The 23,233-nt window shown below is 38.7% G+C and overlaps 1 protein-coding gene across 6 annotated transcripts in view; it reads left to right on the top strand.

Annotated features, from left to right (window-relative positions):
- Positions 1 to 23,233, top strand: part of LRRC3B (leucine rich repeat containing 3B) — a 206,257-nt gene that overhangs the window by 127,457 nt on the left and 55,567 nt on the right. The window contains exon 2 of one of the 6 annotated variants that reach the window (XM_050779508.1): positions 11,865 to 14,642. The exons of the other annotated variants lie outside the window; for them this stretch is intronic. The gene's annotated coding sequence lies outside the window, so the exon portion shown is untranslated. The remainder of the gene's footprint in view (positions 1 to 11,864; positions 14,643 to 23,233) is intronic. 6 annotated transcript variants of the gene reach the window in all.

Raw genomic sequence — 23,233 nt, 5'->3', positions numbered from 1 at the left:
GCATTTCCAAAATGATAGCATCCTTGGAGTCAGCTTATAATTCCCTGGAATGACTACCTTATAGAGGAACACTCATTTCCCTCATTAAATAGTCCCATTCTATATAGTCTTGAATAGAGCTGCACTGTTCAATAGAAATATCATGCTAGCCACTTGGGTAATTTAAAATTTTTTTCAGTAATTGCATTAAACATGTAAAAAGAAAAATGTATACTTAATTTCAGTAATATACTTAATCCAGTATATTCAAAATTATCGTTTTGACTTGTAATCAAATAAAATGTATTAAATTTTACACACTAAGTCTTTGAGATCTGGTGTTATATTTTATACTCACACCATGTTGCACTTTGGACACTAAGTTTTCATCAGAAATACTTGACCTATATTTAGATTTTATAAAATTTACAGTTGAAAAAAAAAAGTTCATATGTCTAAGTTGTTTTCAAACATACTTAAACATTTTCCAATGACTGAATTGGATATTAGTCTTTAAATTTAAATTAATCACAGTTAATAAACTTAAATAATTAGCTCCTCAGTTACACTAGCTACATTTCAAGTGCTCAGTAGCCACATGTGGCCAGTGGTTACTGCATGGGACAGGACAGGTGCAAACTATATGAAGAAACAATTGGAGAGGAATTCATAGGCACCGCATGGGCTTTAAACTCACTGGAACCATTAGAATCATGCTTGTCTTTCCAGTTTTTTGTTGTCTTTTCTATGAATCACTTTGTTTAGTCTTTTTGTTAATCTGATATTTTTCCAAAAGTCTCCCCACCTTCTCTTTAGAATCCTTTTGTGTGACCCCTCCCAAAGGCCTTTCCTTATGAGTATTTATTATTTATATCCAGGGACACCACATGGTCTCTGCTTCATAGACAGAAGGTTCAAGGGTGAGTTTAAGTGACTAGATGAAGACAGGAAGTTAATGTCCCTACACCAAGTCAGGATGGATAAACAGCTAAACCACAGGAGTAAAAGTTCCTTGCTCAGAGCCCCACAAGGCAGCCATCACTTTTGAAGTACCTCTACTTCTGATTATGAAGATTTGGTGGATTTGGTGTGGGATGTAGGAAACTGCATTTTTGTTAAGTTTCTCTTACTCTCCCTACTCTCCCCACTAAGTGATTCAAAGAGCCTAATTTAAGAATTGTTACCCTAAACCCCTCTCCTCCCACTATATTCTTTTTAGCAGTGGTCCTCAAGCTGTGTTCTTCTCTCTTCATGAGATCACCGTGTCTTGTTAAATTGAAGAGTTCTAGGCTCTGCCCCAAGTCTGCAAATCAAAATATCTGAAAGCATGGCACTAGGAATCTACTTAAAACAAAACAAAACAAACATACCCCCAAAACTCCCTAAATAATTGTTATGCCTTATTAAAACAAACAAACAAACAAAACACTGCTTTATGCAGACCCCAGCTTAGACATAAAGAATTTGCTAATCCCAGCCTTTCTCATTCATCCTCTTTTCCAGTAACTGGCATTTAAAAACCCATGTCATATTTATTCTGCCTCCCCTCTGTCAAGGTTATTTTTAAAATATGGGACTGGGATACAAAGATATAGATCATGAGGTCCTGTTTCTGATCTCAGAGAGCTTGCAGATGTAGGAGGAAGAGATAGAGACCTGTGGAAAACTGTTTATAAAGCACTACAAGTGGAGTACTGCATGGCATGCTGAGTGTAGAGCACATAAAGAGCACAAGAATCATATCCATTGGACTGTGAGCTGGTGAAATGGCTTAGAAAGGACTTTGGGCGGGCGCGGTGGCTCAAGCCTGTAATCCCAGCACTTTGGGAGGCCAAGGCGGGTGGATCACGAGGTCAGGAGATCGAGACTATCCTGGCTAACATGGTGAAACCCCGTCTCTACTAAAAATACAAAAAACTAGCCGGGCGTGGTGGCGGGCGCCTGTAGTCCCAGCTACTTGGGAGGCTGAGGCACAGAATGGCGTAAACCCGGGAGGCAGAGTTTGCAGTGAGCCGAGATTGCGCCACTGCACTCCAGCCTGGGAGACACAGCGAGACTCCATCTCAAAAAAAAAAAAAAAAAAAAAAAAAAAAAAAAAGGACTTTGGGAATCCTGAGTTGATCCAGGAAAGGTCAAATTGGTGTTCTGCCGGACAGCTAGAGGCAGGGAAGGACACCTGGAGATTTGATATGAATTAAGGTGTGAACAGGGAAGCAGGGCCCCTGTGAATGACATGGAATAATAGATTTATTACTAGAATAAACAGATCTTCTACAGTTGTGGGAGATACTTGGAATGCAAAGGTCTTGCAGGGCACAAAAAGTCACTCAGTAGGGACCATGAAGGAAGCTGGTGAAGAAATCTATGGCAGGTATTGCCTCTACTGCTGGTGGTGGGACTGAAGTTGCTCTAGGTCAGCAGGGCTCAGGGAAGAAGAAATTGGGACTGGTGTGAGGAGAAGCAAGGGCAAACTAGAACTTATAAGGATGAACAAGGACCTGTGCCCCAGTAGCATAGGTGGCCTAAGGAGAAAGCAGACACTCTTTGCCCTGGAGCTGCACACCCAGACTGGGAAACTGGGGGTGGAGACCCAGGGGGATGCAGAAGAACTGTGGGCTACTTGTGCTCTCCCCAACACTGCCAGCCAGGAGATCAGCAGCAATGTGTGTTAGCTGAGATAGTGCCTTCCAAGGGTAATTCTGCATAGCATGTCTGCCTTCCAGATCTCAGGATGACTTTTCTCATGGCCAGCCTCAACTGGATTCCCACAGGAAAGGGAAATCTGGGAAACATGGTCCTACATAGCTAAGTCAACACGATAGAAAACCACTGCAGTTGGCTTAGGAAACCTGAGCTGGCAGTGGCGAGATGGAACGTGGGCATGTTGGGGCAGGGGACTGAGGTGGGATGGCAGGGTATTAGCCTATGTACAGTGGTAAAGCAGCAATGATGACCTTGAGGAGTTTTATCCTCTATATATTAATGGATTTAAATGGAGGAGTAACTTGATAAAATAGATTTTCTTTAAAAAAAATAATACATTTTAAAAAATCAAATTTTTTAAAAAATCAAAAAATTTTAAATGTCAGAACAGTTTTCAAACTTTTTGGTATCAGTATCCTTTTAGACACTCAGCAATTACAGAGGATGTTAAAGAGGTCTTGTTCATGTGGGTTATATTTATCCATATTCACTATATTAAAACTTAAAACTGATAACATTTTTAAATGTTTACTAACTAATTGAAAAAAGTAAACCTATCACATGTTAACATGAAAACACATTTTTATGAAAAAATTATGTTTTGCAAAGCAAAAAGTATTTCCTGAGAAGAGTGGTATTATTGTATAGTTCTACACATCTCCTTCATGTCTCGCTTAATAGAAAACCGTTGGATTCTCGTATCTGCTTCTACATTCACTCTGTTGTGATATTCTATGTCAGGAGCCTTCAGAAAACTCCACTGTATGTTGTGAGAGAGAGAGAGAGAGAGTAAAAAAGGCATATCACACCTTAATCACATTGTAGAAATAGTCTCATCTTCAGGAATCCCCTGCAAGGATCTTAGGGACCTCCTGGAGTCCCTGGACCAAACTTTGAGAGCCACTGGTGTGGTGGAGAAGATGGCTCTACCAGCAAGTGGGGATACCAGCAGGCCTTGTAATAACTTAGGGGAGAAAGATGAAGGCCTGCACCGAGGTGTATCTTCAGGAAAGGAGAAGAGGATGAATGGGAGAGAGGCTAAGGAGACATAAGCCATAGAACTTAACAACTCATAGGATGTGGGGATGGAGAAGAGGGCAGAGTCTCTGAGAATGATTTGGCGAAATGAATAGCTGGATGTCAGCAGGCTGCTGGTACAGGTATAGGGCGTTACTCAGCCACCTCGGCCCCACACAAGTCAGTTTCTCTACAGGCTTTGACCCAGTGAAAAGGAAGCAGGAGGTCCAGCCCTAGGTCAATGACTGGATTTTAAGAATATCACTACACACCAGCAGGAATTAAGATGGGCAGAGTTGGCTGGGCACAGTGGCTCATGCCTGTAATCCCAGCACTTTGGGAGGCCGAGGTAGGCAGATCGCAAGATCAGGATATTGAGGCCATCCTGGGTAACATGGTGAAAGCCTGTCTCTACTAAAAATACAAAAATTAGTCAGAATTCCTGACACTTCACACCTGCTGTATATCCCAGACAATGAGACAGAGGCCCAGAGACCCTTGTGAGTTGTCCAAGATCACACATCTAGTGGGTGGCAAACTGGGAGCTGACTCTAAATGCCCAGGCCAGCTCATTCCACCACTCCATGTTGAGTCCTGGGCTGACATAGCCATTTATATATAAAACCATCTATACAGGTGTAGTTCTGTTCCTGTAATCCCAGCTCTTCGGGAGGCTGAGGCAGGAGAATCACTTGAACCCAGGAGGTGGAGTTTGCAGTGAGCCGAGATCACACCACTGCACGCAAGCCTGGCGACAGAGCGAGACTCCGTCTCAAAAAAAAAAAAGGAGGAAGAATTTCCAGAAGCATTCAAGTGTGGGCTGGTTTAGTCTGCGATGTTCGCATATGCAGTGACACAGGGAAAAATAATTGGTTGGTGAGTGACAAAGACAAGGGATGAAGTTTGTAAAATGCCCTTCTCCTTGGGGTTGGACACATGGTTGTAAGAGCACTTGGGAGGGACTCAGGAATCCAGAATGGTGACATGGTTTTGTATACACACATATATGTGTGTGTGTGTGTATGTATACATGTGTATGTGTGTGTGTGTATATATATATATGTGGTTGTATGAAAACACATATATAAAACTGTATACACTAGACGTGTGTGTGTGTGTATATATATATGTCTGTGTTTATATGTGTGTGGTATACCTGTATAGATGGTTTTAAATATAAATGGACTCAGCCCAGGACTCAGCATGGAGTGGTGGAATGAGCTGACCTGGGCACTTAGAGTCAGCTCCCAGTTTGCCACCCACACACCCACTAGCTGTGTGATCTTGGACAACTCACAAGGGTCTCTGGGCCTCCGTCTCATTGTCTGGGATATACAGCAGATGTGAAGTGTCAGGAATTCTGTGATACGATGTGCCTTTTTTACAGGCCACAAAGAGTGATCTTCTGGAGGACACAAGGATTCCGTCACTGTCAGAGTTTGGCTAAGTAGCATTTTCCTGAGCCCCTTCTCAATCTTGTCTGTTGAATGATTTGGAAATGAATAAGGACGCAGTCAGTCTGATGTCAGGGGACTATATATAGCAGCTGCATGTCTCAGGAGTTGCAGGTCTTGTCATTTGTTTGGATATGGTCCCCAGTTTGGCCGGGCAACCTTGGCATTTTCTTGTCTTCTTAGTTCTTGAGAAGCCTTTTCTTACCAGGTAATTCTGCATAGACACACATTCATGCACAAGTATGCACACACATATACACACACAGAGCAGTTTGACCATGCTCTGCTCAGCATTTCCAAGTACACCACTGTGGTGTGAAAGGTGGTTTAGATGTGTACGAATTGTTTTTTGATATTTACATATGCTTCGATAAGTATTAGAAAAATAAAACAAGCATAACAAAGCCATCTATGCAGACAGTATTTCTTAGGATAAGGAATCATTTAAATAAGTAAGTTGACTTCAAGAAGAAGATTACATAAGTATGAACACAGGTAGAGCTTAGATATAGCAGAAATCTTGAAGGTAGTATTTGAGTGACTAATATGTGGGAAGTACTAACTTAATTGTGTTGATGAGGCTTTTGTTCTCAAATTCAGCAGAGGAGAGTGCCTTACCAGGTAATACCTGGTACCTATGTCAGAAGTGTTTTTATTCATTGATTTGATAACTCAGCCTAAAAATTCCTTGGAGAATCTGAGTTATTTCACGTCTACTTCATATTGGTCATATCTGGTACTTAGAATGTTAGACTTTAACCTGGATACAATTAGGGGGAACAATCTGACACATTTAAATGAGGAAAAATTATGCAAAGCAACTGACCCTGGAATCTACGAAAATGTCAATGTTACCAAGGACAGGGGAAAAAAACCATGCTGGGGAACAGTTCTAAATTAAAGTAAAATAAAGAGATATGACAATGAAATATAATGTGTGATTCATAATGGAACCCTGGATTAAAAATAAAAAGTTATTAAGGGCATTTTGGGACATTTACGGAAATTTGAAAACCCACTGCTCATTAGATATCAATTTTGACCTAGGTATCAATTTTGGACCTCCTAAGTGTGACAATTGCAGAATAGGACCATATTCTTGGTCTTAAGACATTCATATTGAAGTATTTAAGGATAAGTACATCAATATCTACAACTAACTCTCAAATGGTTCAGCCAAAATACACACACATAAACATATACTCACACATATAATGCCCATATATACATAGATAATATACACATATACACATGCATATCAAAACATAGACCTGCAGACACATACACATACAGACATACGCACATGCATAGATACAGACAAAGACACAGACATCCATCCATACATATATCTATACATGGAGAGGGAAAGCAAACATGACAGAACATTAACAATTGGTCAACCCAGAGTGTTTATTTGCAATTCTTGCAACTGTTCAGTAGACTTAGACTTAAATTTTCCAAATTAATAGTTGCAGAAAAAAAAATTAGACTTTTTGAGTTAAAGAAATCTCAGAGATAAATCTAAGATGTTTGTCGTGTGGATTAAGTAGCAGGTGTTGAGAACTTGGATAAAATTTTTGAGCCTACTAAAGAGGATGTTTACATTGTGCAGAGACCTGTAGTTGCTTCCCAACTATTCCACAGACAAGAGTCCCTCCACAAAGTAACTATGAGACATAAAGATGGTCTCTGGTAAGCAAAGAAATCATTTAAATAAGTAAATTGACTTGCTCAGACGAACTCAGCAAAGATGGTTCATAGTGACTGCCTGGATTCTAGCTTGCATAGACTTTACTGTAACAGCTGATCTAACAATACTATTACACACAGAATGGCCTCTGCTATTATATATGTATATATATGTGTGTGTGTGCATAATTTTCATTCAATAAATATTTTTGAATGCCTACTATGCTTCAGGCATTGCTTCCAGGGTCTGGAGGTAAGAAAATTAAGATCCTACTCCTCAAACACATTACTTTCTGGAGTGTGAGGGATAGAAAATAGCCAAACAAGCAATTAAAGGAATGGAGGTATTTCAAAAATTGCAATCTTGTAATGGAAAAACAATTATGAGGGTATCATATCAGAAAGTGATTGAGGATGGGTTCTCTGAGGAGATGGCCAACCGTTAAGATTAGAAGGAAGAGTATTTTATTTTCCATGTCTCTGCTATTTATTCCTAATTCCCCCAGCCTTTGAGTTTGCCCTAATATCAAGGTCAAAGGCCTTCTGAAACCTGACCATTCTGCTGGACTATCCCAAGATCTGTTTCTGACTATGGTCCCTTCCAAGTGACCATACAATGTGGCCAACCCGAGGGTGTGCGCTTGTTTCCTTGTTCTCTTGTTGACGAATGCAGATGTTCTCTATACACTTATTCACAATGTAGGCTACCTCATCTTTATGATAAACTTTTAAAGAAACTTAATCCAAAAAAAACCACAGAAATCTCCTCATTTGTTCATTCTGATACATGGTGATGAAAGTGAGTTATAATCCCTGAATAATGCAGCAGGAAGCCTTCCAACCAGCGACTTTCAATAATGCCACATTGGCACCCCTCTGAATTATTATCTGCTTTTACTAATTCAATATGACAGGTTTCTAAAGCAATTTGAGTTCATGTAAAAGCAGTGAGAGAGTATTCAAACTTGCTTGAAGGAGAGTGAGGGTAAAGAACTTATATTGCATTCTCCTTGCAACACCGATCAAGATCCATTTGGATTCATTTCCTGGAGGCATTAAGTATGTTTTATCTTTCTTTTGCAGTCACCTTTTCAGTTTCCTCTGATAATTACATTCTATCTGCAGTGCTTGAATTTACCCCAGAGTGTAGAACCAGTGAGCTGATTCTTCAGCCCAGAGGCCACTAAGGATAGGAGGCTAAAAACAAACAAACAAACAAAAAAACCAAAAAAAAACAAAAACAACAAAAAAAACCTGATTTTAACATGCAGGCCAAAAAATATGCCCCTCATGCAAAAATCACTCAAGAGATAGGCCAGCAGGTGAAGAGGATCCTATGGAGGATTCAAAATATAAATGTTTTCTCTATTTCCCCTGTTTCCACCTGGGTGAACCAAAGCTAGCCTCCAGACGGTAGGGTGTGAGTGAGGCAGTGTGGTGTAGTGTCAGATATACAGGATTTGGACTCAGGGAACCTAATTTGAGTTCCAGTCCCACCACTTATGGCTGTGAATTTGGCTCAAGGCCTGGCCCATAGTAAGTACTCAGCAAATATGAGCCCCACATCTTCTTTCTCCATCTTGATTCTTTTTACTAAAGTGGGTAGCTCCTTCTCACCTTTCCAACTCATCTCTTTCCATCCGCTCCCTCAGCTACAGCCATACTGGCCTTCTTTCTGTTTGTAGAACATACCAAGAATCTTCCTGTTTCCAAGCTGCTGAACTTACACTTCCTTCTGCTTGATGCCTTCCTGCCTCCAATCACCCCATGGCATGCTACTCACTTTTTTCAGTTCTCAGCTCAAATGTCACCCCTAAGAGTAGCCTTTCCTCCCTTGGTCACCCTCCAACACATGTTACCCTAAGGTTTTTCTTCATGGCGTCTCTCACTATCTTAACTGTTTTGATGACTCATTTGTGTTTTGTGAATATTGTCAGACTCTCTCAACCCAGAGCTCCTGGGAGCAGAGACCATGGCTTTTGTGCTTTCAACCCTGTATGCCACCACCTGGCACATACTAGTTGCTCAACAAATATTTGTTGGATGGAAGTTACTTGGAACTCTAAAAGAAATGGAACAGCCTTGAAGGGCTGTTCTGAAAATCAGATAACACAAGGCTGCTGGGAGTGCCTTAGAAATTATAAAACATTATGTGAATAAAATGTATGATTAAGCCTTCCCTACCTGTCCATGAAGAAACCCTTCCATTGCCCCAGCCCAAATTATCCTCTTCATATTCTTACAGCGTTATGCATCACTCTAAAGATACAGCATTTCTGACACATGATTTAACGCCTGATATGGCTCATTGGCAGGAGTTTCAAATGAAACTTGGAGGAATTTGAAGCAAGAGAAAAAAATCTCCTAGCTTGGAAATTGCCACTAGGCAAAGAATTTACAGGTGTAAACTTCAATCCCATGGAGTACACAGAGCATGCCATGTTCACACAATATCCAGCTTCAGAGGGAAGCTATTAAGAATTTAAGCTACATATAGCTTCCCCGCACCAAGCTTTGCTTAAAGAAAATGTCATATGCCTGTGTTTTGGGGATGAGGAGGCAGAAATCTCTGCAGAGGAGAGTTCAGCTTGGAGCAAGCACAGGGGTACCATGGCCCATTTTTGTTCATTGTGTTCCTTGACTACAACGGTGCCTTGATGAAGGATTGGACTGATGAGGAAGGAGTACATCTTGCCCATGTATGGTATAAGAAGTTTGGGTTATTTATTTATTTATTTTTTCATCTACTTACCTTTGTGGAAAATTTTCAACCTTTACTATTTATAACCTTTTCAGGCTTCAACCAAGATGTATTATGTTGGCTTTGAAAGAGCTTGATTTAAATTGTGGAGGGAAAGAAAGGGGATTTCAGAAATCTCAATCAGTTATTCCTGATGTTTAGAAAGATGCCTTTTTTTGTAGAAGTGTGGAAATCGTCCTAATAAAGACTAAATCAGACAGCGATTGGCACTGATTTCAGAAGGTAGAAACCCCTCCTTCCCTGTCGCCTTGTAGATACAGTGCAGAATAGTGCTGTGCTTTTTTGTACCCACATTCCATTTTTACACGAAATGAAAAGAGCTTTTTTGTTTGTTTGTTTCAGTAAAAATTAAAATCTCCAGTTTTCAAGAAAATGAAACAAAATCCTGAACCTAGTAGAAATCATTTTACTTGGGGCTTTCAAAATGAATACTCTCCATTTTTCTTAAAATATCAATAAAAGGATTTTGAATCCAGTCTGTGTTTCTCCTATCCCTTCCCTAGAGAACCAGAATCCTGCCCACATCTCCTTCCATATGGGCTCTCTTTGTTTGATTCCTAAGAGGACCCCTCACACAAATGCCCATGTCTACTGGGAAAAATGTGTATAGCACACAAAGATTTTGATGCTTGATTGGTAATGTTTAAGCTGTAGCATTTTAATTTTTAATTTGAGTGCTTTGAAGAATGGGCAGTTGCAACACCGAACTTGTAATATGGACTCTGCCTTAACATCAGCAAATGATCTGTAATAAAGACAATGAATATACTGGCTCTCTTAAACCCTCCAAGCTTCCATTCCTCCCTCGAGGCAACTCAAAAATAAGAATGGGGCATTTTTCTCCACTTGAAAGCTGAAAGTTTCTTTTAGGGAGCTTTGTTTGAAGAAAGAGGTGGATTAAGTAGCACAGAATAAATCACATATTAAGTGCAGCCCTGAAATACAGCTCATTTAGAGGATTAAAACACAACCTTTCAAAAAGTGTTTATAATACAGGCTACTTATGTTCTTGAGAAAAGAATTAGAAATTGAGTATAGATCTGATGCCTAAAGGGTTCCAAGGGTTTCATCATTTGACTTAGGACCAGGCTGTCCCAAGACAGCAAAACACTGAAAAGGATTTTGCTGTTCACACAAAACATCACACAGGTAATCCACTTGTTTGCTTGTTTTCAAGGATGGGAAGCCTCTACTGGTCTTCGTGGAGGAACTACCATTGGGGTTCTAAGATTAAAAAAGAATTATTTGCCTCTCTGATTTCTCCTCTATTTTGTTTCTTTGGGAATATTTAGTTGAGAATATTTAACATGAAATACTTTATCAAGGAAGTGAAGAGAACATTCCTAGATCCCAACTGTGTGATTATTTTTCCCCAGATCCCTCTTTTCATACCCTCAAATTAAAAATAAAATCAAACTCTGAGTTTTAATTTCATGGTGTTGCCTAATGTCCTGCATTTTCATCACATTTGAAGGTACAGTGTCTCAACTCAGACCTTAACACTTCGTGCCTGTGTCCAAATTCATTCCTCCTTCTCCTTCTCCCTCTACCTCATACTTCACATCACTGACAGATTCATCATGTTAAAATACCACTTTAATTTGGTTACTTCCTTGTTTAAGGCATTTGGTGACCTTAAACTATCTATAATGCCAAATGCTTTAGTCTGGCATCTAAGGCCACCCTATGGGCCTGTTCTCCTTCTCCTGAGATGTTGCATGGTGCTATTCTGCACTCATGTTGAACATCATCCAAAATGTTTCTTTACTTCTTAACACACTCTGCCTTTTGTACCTCCCTGATGGAGCCCCCACTTGGAACTGGCTCCCTCTTTCCCTCTACTTTTCCAGTGCAATTTCATCTTCTTAAGACCCAGTACAAATGCAAATACAGAAGTTTTCATTGACCACCTGTGATGAAAATAATTCCTCTTTTAAAATAAACTTCTATTTCTTTAATTTATTTGTTCCATGTCTTCTGCCTATATTTCTATGTTTTTTCTCTCAAATTTGATTATAAAACACTTAAAGTCTGAGACCATGTCTCATAGCTTTGTGTGTCTCCACTTACTGCCTACCTTGTCATCTTACACATTGTGGATACTCAGTAAATATCTGTTACCTGCTCTCAAAAGTAAAGTTATGTTCTTTCTAAAAAACATGAAGGTTGTATGGCTCCCATTTCTGTGAGTATTAAATAAGTTTTTCTGTTGAGCCTCAGCGATTGTGTCAGGTTTTTTTTTTTTTTTTTTTTACTTCCAGGATATATATGGGTTGCTGGATTCAGAGTTTGAAAGGTCCAAGAGGGAGAGTGTGTAAACACATTTGGAAGAAAAGATCATGCTAGATCTGGAAGTGAGGAGAGAGGAGTCACGCAGCTCCCCCACCAGTGGCAGACTGAGGTCAGGCCAGTGGGAACAGCACACCCTGGATACAGGCAATAAGCAAGTACAGAGAGAATTTGAAAATATTGTAAAACCAACTCGGAGGTGTTTTGATTTTTATTTTCACCAAACACTAGCATTTCCAAATAATGTTAGTGATAAAATATCCTTTCTTGTCCAAAATATTTTGTTGTAGTATTTACTATTAAATTTTAATAATGTATGTTAGCTCCAAGTAGCTCATTATTATTATTTCTGCTATTATTAGTTAGTAAACACTGTATCCTATAAGAAAACTAATTCAGAGAAGCCCCAGTTATGCCCACTGACACAGGATGTTTGGTGAGTGCACATTTTTTTATACGTAAAATATATTTGTTCCATTTCATGATTATCATTGAAAATCATTTGGTCATATAGAGAATGGGTGTAATTAAAAATGAGTTACTCTGAGACTTGTAAGTACTAGGAATCCCTGTGTATCCAATGTGCTTTTGTTTTACTGAAGAAGAGTTTTCTGGGAGGTCATCAGAGAAGGTTATATCCAAACATTACCTCATCAGAGAGGGTTTCTGTGACCAACTGTATGAAATATGTAATCACTCCCTTTTATTCTCTGCCTTTTTCTCCGTCATTTTTACCTCAGTTTGTTTTTCTTCCCATGCTTGTCACCACCTGAACTATTATAAATGAGCACGTGTGGTGTGTACCTGTGTGTATCTGTGTGTATATTTACTTGTTTAGTATTTGTCTCCTCTGTTACTCTCTAAGTTTCATGTGGTCAGAAAATTTACTTTATCAGTGCTGTATTCTAGACACCGGTGAGACATAAAGTCAATACTCAATAAATATCTGTTGAATGAATGAATGAATGAATGAATGAGAGAAGTGTAGTAACGTATTCTGAAGAGACAATTCATCTCTTCTCTCTGGGGCTCATTGAAGTAAAAAGAAGCTGAACTTTCAATGGGTTACAGAAATACCCTTTTGGCTTTTTCCTAGCCTTATGAATATGGTCTTCTTGAAGTAGATGGAAATTGACTCAACTTTCCTACCTGTCAGTTCAGCCTGTAAGCCTAATTCAGGAGGTTACCTTATAATAAAAATGGACATATATTGAGAGTTTACTAGCGTTAGACCCTTTAGTACATATTATCTCAATGAATTCTCAAGAATAACCACTTTACAGATGAGAAATGACATCATATCTCATTAGAACTTGCCCAGGATCCTGGAGCTATCAAAAATTGGATTTGAACCCAGGTCTAACTGCAGAAGCAGCTCTTAAGTGTCACATTCTCTTGATGCTTTGCTGCCCCTACTACAATTTTACTGGGCAATGTCGGGAGTGCAAGTACAAAGTGGGTGAATCCACAGCACTTCCCATGAAATGGGAGAAAAGTCAGAGTGTTTTCAACCAGCTGAGGTAATGTTTGGCTTTCTGCAAACCCTACAGAACACTGTATATATGTGGAATAACACCTGCATGATCAACTGGGACTGCTCTGTCCCTGAGACTGGGAGGGAAGGACAGCTGGGGCCTGCTAAGCAGAGCCCAACCCTTTATGGGATCCTTTCCCGTTCTCACAGTCTCTGCTGCCTTGGCACCTGTTCCTGCCAGCATATGCTGCCGGGAAGTGTTAGATGTCACCGCACAGCTGTGAAGTGGGGCGGAAGAAAGAAGCCAAAGGAATCTCACAGGAGAGCTGGGAACTAAACGCAAGCCTGCAGAGGGGTAGTAGAACAGAGGGTGAGCTCAAATCCTGCAAGAAGAAAGGAGGGTCCAGTGGGGGGAAATGTGTAGGAATCCTTTAGCCTGTAATCAATGGTACATAAAGACAGTGAGACAGCTTCCTACGTCCGTGTACTAAGTATGTCTCTGCAAAGGCGCACATTATTTTCTATCTCATTCCTTGGATTACTCACTTCCAAAACCCCTTTTTTTCTTTTTTGAAAAATCACAGATGTTTTAGAGATTTCAAATCAACTTTTTAAAAAGTACATTATTTTTTATTTAAAAGTGTAAAATTCTAACAGTTATAACAGCACTAATGAAAGTAAACAAAGCATCTCCCCAGATTTTATTATGCTAAAAAATATTTTTGTTTCATTCTGCATTCTTCCCTTTCTAGTTCTTGTCCATATCCATACATATTTTTATTATGGCATAATCTCATATCTCCTATGTGCTGAAATCTATTTCTGGAGATAATTGTCATTTCCACCAGTTCCAGGCATTGCTGGGTCAACAAGAAGGGGATGGGGATGACAGTGTCCCCTAGCAGATTCATACTGAAGGAGAAGTGGCCTCAAAACCTTAGGCCTAGCTTGTGGGATTAAAAAAAAATGAATGAGATATCAGGTAAGGTGCTAAAGATGACGAAACAAAAATGACTAAAAGACTGGATGAAAAAATTCAATAGACATAAGCGGGGAAAGAGGAAAATGAAAGAAGAAAATATTAGTAGGAATTAATGAAAGGAGAATGACTTGCATCTCCTTGATACTCAGTTCAGCTGGTTTGTGTTAGTCAGAACCTGTACCTGAACAGTTCCTCCATGAAATCTAGAATTTCTGTCATTTTTTTTTACAGACAGGAACAAAGACTTCAAAAAGCTGATTTGAAATATTCTCAAAGATGAGCTTGGATATACATGTGAGTTCAGATGTTGCAGAAATTGATCTGTCATTAATAATGGTTTAGGAGAAGCTGACATGTCATTTCTCACTGACTTAAGCCTCTGGGAGGCTGAGAGAGATGAAGTATAAAACAAAACATGTAAACTGTCAAAAGGAAGAACTCACAGAAAAAAAAATAAGCTGACAGTGTCCTTTAAACAACAGTAAGATAACCTGAAGTCTAGCTGAGATTTTTGAGAACTCTTGATCATGCTGGAGGTTTTAGGCCTAAGTCATTTCTCTGAGTACGGCTCAGGACCAGGTGTCAGATTTTCACTATGAATTATCATGTCACCCATGTAAACTCACTGTGAACTGTTTGTTTTTGAGAGCAGACTGTACCCATATGTGTGTCCTGAAGTAGATAGCATGACCACATGGAAAGATACTGTATTGAAAACAATAGTTCACCTAATAAGTGACATTTAGTTTATTAAGAAGTGAATTATACTATATGGATACTGGAGAAAAAGTTTATCATGCCCATACCTGGTGGCACCAGATGGCTATTTTTTTCCATGTCTAATTAACAGCCTAAAATAGCCTGTGTGATACATTTCCTAGATGGGGAAACAGTCCAAAGCCTGGCTGAATTGCTGTGATGTTTTCCTGTTCCTGGTGATCTGTTTCTAATAACCTGCAAAATAATGGAATAGAATCATGATTTAAAATCTGTCAGAGAGTTGGGTGTCCTGGAACAAGACCAGGATGGACTTAAAAAATGCTGAAGTGGCTGTTTAAGTATTTCTTGAATGCTGTTCAAGTATTTCTTGCTATTCCATCTATACTAAGGCAAGCAGACATAAGAAGCCGGCTGTCCGATAGTGGGGCTTTGAGAAGATTGTGAGTGTGTGCAACATTTCTTCTCAAGTTTTGCTGCATGCTAGAATCTCTTAGAGAGCTCTGGAAAACATCCTAGGTCCAGATTGCACTATATATAAATTAAACCAGAATTTCTAAGGCTGGAACTAAGGCACCAGTAGCTTTAAACTTTTCCCAGGTGGTTCTGATATACAGCCATAAAACAAGGCATGGTATGATAAATGCAAATGAGGATTACCTGTATGCTCTAGGAGTACTTCAGAGAAAAGAGAAATCAGAAAGACTTCGTTGGTGGGGAATAAGGAGGATGTTATAGGCAGAGAGAACAGCATAAGCAAAAATAGAGATGAGAAAGCATGTAGTGGGACAGTGCAAAGTTCTTTTTGGCTATAGCCTGGAGACATAAAGGAACAGCAGGGGAGAATATCAGAACATCAGAATATTCTGTAGAAGTGCTTGGATACCAGGCTGATTCAATCTTATTTGCCATTTCATAGGCAAAAATAATCGTTGGAGAAAGAAGGTTTTGTTTGTTGGTTTGTTAATGAACATAGTGCCAGTGAGTAAAAAGTGCCTGGAAAAAAGCAAAAATTATAAACCTGTGTCATATTAGTGGGCTGTTGTTGCTTTAAAGTGGCATTTCCTAACTTGAGTCATTGCCTTAGCATATTCATAATTTTTGAATATAATTGTCTAATATATTTTTAAAATTACTTAGTTTTACTTAAAATATATCTATAAAGGATATCTACCTCTTCATTTATTGATCAATCTATCTATTTAGCTATCATCTATCGATCCATGAACATTTATATTACTCCCTCAATGGAAAACTAATATCGCTTTTCATAAGTTGAAGTTTAACTTTAAAAATCAATACCATAAAAATAAAAATGGTTTCTTCTTAGATACTCCCATTTGCTGCAGTGAATTAAACAGTGAAGAATTTCTTTATCTAGTAAAGAAATTAGTAGGTATTACAAGAAAGAAATAAGCCTGCAGTCATAGACCAAACATTATGACCCTATCGTTAAAGTCAATGACCAACTAAAAAGGAAATACATTTCTCTCTTACCCTCTGAGGCTCCGTTAAAGCCTGTGAGAGGCACCATAATGTCTCTATCTTGAGTTACTTGCTGTTTGTTCATGTAGACTATTCGTAAAAGCCAAATTCGAGCCTTCTTACAATGGACATGACTAAGGCATCTAGTCAAATGACTGATGATAAGTAGATCTTACTTGATAAATTGGCCTAGGATTATTAGTAAAACCTGGTAGTACTGAAGACAAATATTCTTTTTTTCCTTTTCACTAACTCATCTATCCTGTTTTCATTAACAGTACTTACCTTTATCTTTTTAGTTATCTTTCATAGATGTGCCCTTTTTATAATACTAAGTGAAGCAGAGCTCATATCTCCCATTCATCATTATTAACCACCCTATTACCTTCAGCTGCAATTCTAGCTGTGTCATGGTGACAGAAATGCTCAGTAGTGCATTATATTAATAATATCTACTGGTTACTAAGTTTCTGTCATATGCCAGGGACTGGGCCAAGGTCTGTGCCAAGCATATCACACACATTGTGATATGGTTTAAAATTATCCATGACCTTATTGCTATTTATTATCACCTTTTTACAGACAAGGAAACCACGACTCAGAGACTAAAGGACTAGTCAAAATGTTCATACTAATAAATGATAGTGCTGGACCTCAGACTAAGGTTCATTTGACTGCAAAGCTTGACCTTATCTACTTCTCTATTCTGCCTCCAACTGACTATGCCTGGTTGTTCAGCTTATTTTAGCTCAATGATTTATGAAAGCCCTGAAGAATCACTGCAAGGATGGATTTGATAGTCTCTGTAAGGCAGAACAAGAGGTATATCGGTGCTGCTGCTGCTGCCACTGCCACTGCCACTGCTGCTGTCCCAAATGAGCTGACATGCAAGATGGTTGTGAACTGCAGCTAAGATCGTCTAATCACTATAGCAAATTGATCCAAATATGTAATGATTCACCACAACAAAAGTTCATTTCTTGATTACATGATTGTCCAGGGCAGTTTGAGGTTGGTGGTAAAGTGGGACGGGAAGGTAAGTTTACTCCATGTAGTCATTCAGGGAGATAAGTTGACTCTAGCTCTATTATTGTGTATACATGGCTATACAGATACAGAGTAACTGTTATCTCTGTTACTGTTAGCCAGAAGGCAACTAAGAAGAGCATGCATAGGACGATTTTATGGACCAAGTTTCAGAAAAGACATGAATTTCTTGCACTTCCATTCCACTGACCAGAATTCTGTTACATGGCTACACCTAATTGCAAGAGAGGCAGTGGAATATTGTCAAGCCAGGTATCCAAGAAGAAATGAATTTTAGAGAGCACCTGTATTAGGGAAGCAGAGGAAAGCACTTAAGACTAGAAATCCACAGACTGGGATTTGAATCCTGACAACCATTGCTAGAGTCACTTGACAAGTTACTCATCTGAAAATCAGAATCAATGGCTCCTATTGCTTTCTACTCCACAGGGTAATTTAAAATCAAAATTAGAATGAAATAAGATGTGTGGGTATGCTTTGTAAAGCAAGTTAAGATTTAACATGGGACAATAGACAAAGACCTAGATTTTGGAATAGAATCTAAGCTCAGATTCTTTTTTCTGCCACTTTGTAGCTATGCAAGCACAACTTGGCTCTCTGAGATGCAAAAACTTTTTCTATTATTTAGGAGGAAAAACACTTGCCTCGCCTTTTTTATAGGATCCAGAGTATACAACCCAGTAGCACATGATACAGTGTTTAAATATCATTAAATATCAGAGGGATATAAAATATTTGTTTTTAATATAATCAGGGCCTTCTGCTTAAGAGCTTATTGCTTAGAGAATGCTTTCCAAACCACGCACTCCCAGCTTTTCCCTCCCATCCTGAATGAAATAAAAATAGCAAATTTTATCAAAGAACTGAAATAGATGCTCACTCTCAACTCTCACCTTTAATGCCTATAAACTCTGTGAGAGAAAAGCTTGAATCACCTCCATGTTTGAAATTCTTAGCATTCCAGGTATGTAGTGCATACCTGATCGATTGAACCATACTTATTGAATTATATTCAATTTCAAAATTTACTTCGGGTCAATGACAAAAGTGTCCAGTAGTCTGACACAACAGTAGTGACTAAGTCTCCTGGGATGCAACATGGAACTCTTACAACTCCCATGTCTCTCTCTGAGGGTAAAATTTATCCTAAGTGATCACATTCTAACTTTCTTATTTGCTAAGTCACTTCTCTGAGTTGATGGTATTAGTCATTTAAAAAGATTCATGCCTGCTGTCATGCTTTGAGTCGCTCCAGAATTAGTGATTCATTAAGTTATTTTCCTTTTCCTCCTTTTTTTTTTCTTGTTGAAGTCCCTTGAAACTTCTTAATTCCAGCCAAGGCGCTCATTACCTTCGAGGCTGCCCTCTGAGCTGCATTTGACAGAGGGATGATTGTCTGGCTTGGCTTTTCATTCGTTTTTGGGCTCACCCAACTATGAATCGACAGGCATAGCCTGTTCTTCTAAATGCGAAATGAGATGACTCACTCTTATTTTTCTGAGTTGTTGCAGGTGAGGCCGAATCTGCCTTTTCAAACTTTGATAAGTAAATACCAGGAGATATAAGAGAAAATCAGTGAGAGACTGGATGCCTTTAGTGACAGAATAATTGCTGCATTATATCATAGTACCGACTATCAAATTTGGATAATCTTGACTTTACCCAAGCTACTGAACACCTAGCAGAGTGTCATTCTTTTAGTCAGCTTTTTGTTTTTTTTATTTTTATTTTTTGAGATGGAGTCTCGCTCTGTTGCCCAGGCTGGAGTGCAGTGGCATGATGTCAGTTCACTGCAAGCTCCGCCCCCCTGGTTCATGCCATTCTCCTGCCTCCTCCTTCTGAGTAGCTGGGACTATAGGCACCCGCCACCATGCCCGGCTAATTTTTTGTATTTTTTAGTAGAGACGGGGTTTCACCGTGTTAGCCAGGAAGGTCTCAATCTCCTGACCTTGTGATCCCCCTGCCTTGGCCTCCCAGAGTGCTAGGATTACAGGCGTGAGTCACCGCACTCAGCCAAGTCAGCTTTTCAATGAAACATAATTTGCAAATAAAGTGTCTGCAGAGAGATAGCCCAATGCTTCTCAAATTTTCATGTGCACAGTAATTATCTGGGAACTTCTTAAAATGTGTTTTGATGCAGTGGATCTAGGATGGGGCCAGGGATTTGGCATTTCTAACAAGTTCTCCAGGGATGCTACCAGTACCACACATTGAAGAGGAGGGAGAGTTGAGGAGACAGGTCCTATTCTTATCAAAGCCTCATTCTTTATACAAAACACTTTCAAATGATGTGCTCTCTTTGACAAAGAGTAATAACCAGGCTGTACCTATGAAAATAGATGAAAAAATTGCAATCAGGGGAAAGTGTGATCTGTTGTGTGTTTTTCAATCTACAGTATTTTTACAAAGTGCCACCTCTAGGTCATTGTGAGTTTGCATACTTTAGGCAGCTTGAAGTCTGAGATTGCATCTACACTGACAATAAAGAGGAAAATAATAGATTGTATTGCGTTTGAGGGGTGACATGGACATGACTGCAACAAATTACCTGAAAGAAGGATGGTTAACTGTAAGAGGACGGCTGTATGCGGATCTGCAGACAATTTAAGTATCTGGACTGGAATCAGGTGCTGACTTCCTAATGATTTTGCACAATGCATTGGGAGTTTCAGGAAATGCTGATGCAGATATTGGAAACTTAACTTTACAAATATATTCTTATGTTAAAAATGGGAGGTGGAAGTAAATATGTATGTGTGTATCAACTAATAATAACCATAACCATATGTATGCTGCCAAACACTTTGCAAATACTAACTTATTTTATCTTCACAACAATCCTATGAAGTAGGTACTATTACTGTCTTCACTGAATAAAGAAACTGAATCGCAAAAAGGTTAAGTATGCTGCCTAAATCAGCAGAGCTCAGATTTTGAATCAGGGCAGGCTGGCTGCCTGGCCCATTCTTACCATGCTCACATATGGAACTCACACACTCAAATACTCATGTGATTTAAGTTCAGATTCTTCCATTTGCATTTGTCCTTGAATAAGTCCTTTCATCTCTCCATCCCAGTTCCACCATCTGCAAGGTGGGCCTAAGATGCCCTGGCAACCTCTCAGGATTTTTGGAAAGTTAAAATAAGATAATACATACGAAAGTTTATAAGTGATATACAGATATTAAGACAGATTTAAGAATTCAATGGAAACTGATAAATAGTGCATTCAATTACCATGGAGATAATTTGAATAGTAGTTTGTAAATATCCACTTTATGTTTCTTTAGTCTCTATTTCTATATTTTCTACTTCTTTAGGAAGAACCGGTTTTGCCTGGACACACATGTGAAAAACAATACAAAAAAAAAACCTCTCTTCTTGGATTTACTTTGTTTAGATTTTCTGAAAATAGAATGTTCTACAGAGGCTAAAAACCAATGGAAGATCCATCAGCTGATTTCATTCATTCCTACGTTGTGAAAGATTATCCCCTGTAGAGTCTTCTCTGAAGTGTTAGCCCATCTGGGTTGAAATTATTCTCTAATGCCTCCTGTATTTAGCTCTTTCTTTTGGAAAGGTGTTTCATGATGAAAGCAATTTCACCATAGAATTGTGCTCTCAGATGTAGCCCATAATTTTTCTTGTTGCCTTGCCTTATTTCCAACAAATTTCTCATTCTGCAAAAACCCTCACTTTGCTTAGAGTTTTAATCTTCCAGCTGCACACATTTTTCTCCCTCCAAGTTTTAGTAGGAGAAATATACGGCTCCCCTCATAATTATATTACTCCATCCCTACTAAGTCTAAGATTTCAGAGGACCCGATGACACAGAATTGTGATTCGGAAGGACTATGGGGAGTTTGCTTGCGTTGCTGTGTCTGGTTCCTGGATGCAGGTAGTATAATTGCCCCTTGATTACAGATTCTCTTTTCTCTTTGTCAGAAAGGCATGGTAGAAAAGCAAGTAAATTTTAAGCCAGAACTTCATTCTATTTCATTTCATTTAGCCAGATCAAAATTTGTTTCCTTTTAGGCTGCACACGATGGTAAGTCTTTTAGAGTAAAGGTTAGGGTTAGATATCATTAAGTCTCTTAAATAAATTATGAAATGCAAAATAGAACAAAGATTAAGTGATTTTTTCTGTGTAAACAGGTAACATTTTAAAGCTGATTTAATAAAAAGAGAACCATCAAACATCATCATTTTCCTTCAACTGTGGCTTCTAAGATAGGGTTCATTTAGGTTTTTGAAGTGGCCAGTATAAGATACTTGAGTAGTCAGTACGTGCCTGAGTCTTCCAGAGCATTGCTTGCTTGGAGTATTGTTCTAGAGCAAATGTTGACAAAGGAAGATGGTCTTTTGACATATCTAGATGTATATTACTGATGTAAAAAAAATCCAGACACTATAGAATAATGGTCAAAGATGTAGACCTTAAAGTCAGAGATCACTCAGTCCAAATTCTGCTTTTATCATTTCTGAGCTGCATGACTGAGTTACCTATGTTGCCCAGACCTATTTTCTTATTTTTACAATGGAGATAATAAGAATATATACTATGGGATTGTGGTGGGAATTATATAATCATAGTGTGTGGCATATGGTAAATATATTTTAAGGTAATAAAAATTATCCATATAAGAGTTACTTTTTAGATAATTTTACCCTTGAGCATTATTAATGTGTGATCATAATAGCTTCAAACATTTTTCTTAGATATTTGAACAATTTGAAAAACATCCTGAATAGACTGTGAGTGTCAAATCAGTCAATAGAAGTGCTGACCCCAGGGGTATGTATGTCAATGACTGAAATCTCCCCTAACACTTGCACACACAGATATTAGCTTCTGTTTAGGGGAAGGTCTTGTTCAAAGGGAATACAAAGTGTTATGGCTCCCAATGTGCCGTCAAAAGGCTGATTCCTCTCTTAAGTCTTGCACTGCATACAGAAATGAAGTCTATAGAGCAAGTGCTCATACTTTATCCAAAGTTCACTGTGGTTTTCAGTTCATCTTGTTCCTTCATGCTTAAATTGGGAGAATGCTGATAAATCAGATGACAAATGCCACTCAAAATCTTCTTCCTCACATCCAAACATTCTTAATATTTTGGTGTTTTTTATGTCTTTACGTATGTAGTTGCTGTTAATTGTGATCATACTATATGGGTAATTATGTATCTTCCCTTTTTACCCTATTTTTAAAAATGTTTCCAAGCATTATTACTAAGTCTTTATAAACGTCATTTTAATGGCTGTATAACATCACATCAAATGGATATATCATAGTTACTGTAGTCAACTTTATAGAGTAAAATATTTATGTCTTCCCAGTTCTTTCCTGTTTTAAACACTGCTGCCATGAACATCTTTGTGCATGCTAATGCTGCAGTGTTTATAGTAGTGGTCACACTGTCCTGAATATGACAAATTTATAAAAATCATTACAGTTAGAACTTGGTCGATGCAGCTTCCATTGATTTCCTACACTGCTTTTCCATGTTTGCTTGGATTCTTCCAGCTCAGGATCAACACCCAAAGTTGTTTTCTAACATTTCTGTGCCTTTTAAGGACTGGGAGTCAGGAATTGCAGAAAGGACCAGAATAAAGAGATGTTTTCTCAGAGTTATAGG

The sequence above is a fragment of the Macaca thibetana genome, chromosome 2, assembly GCF_024542745.1.
Source record: "Macaca thibetana thibetana isolate TM-01 chromosome 2, ASM2454274v1, whole genome shotgun sequence".
Classification (NCBI taxonomy): Eukaryota; Metazoa; Chordata; class Mammalia; order Primates; family Cercopithecidae; genus Macaca; species Macaca thibetana.
The sequence above is the reverse complement of the archived record's forward strand: the minus strand, read 5'-3'. Positions and strand labels throughout refer to the sequence as shown.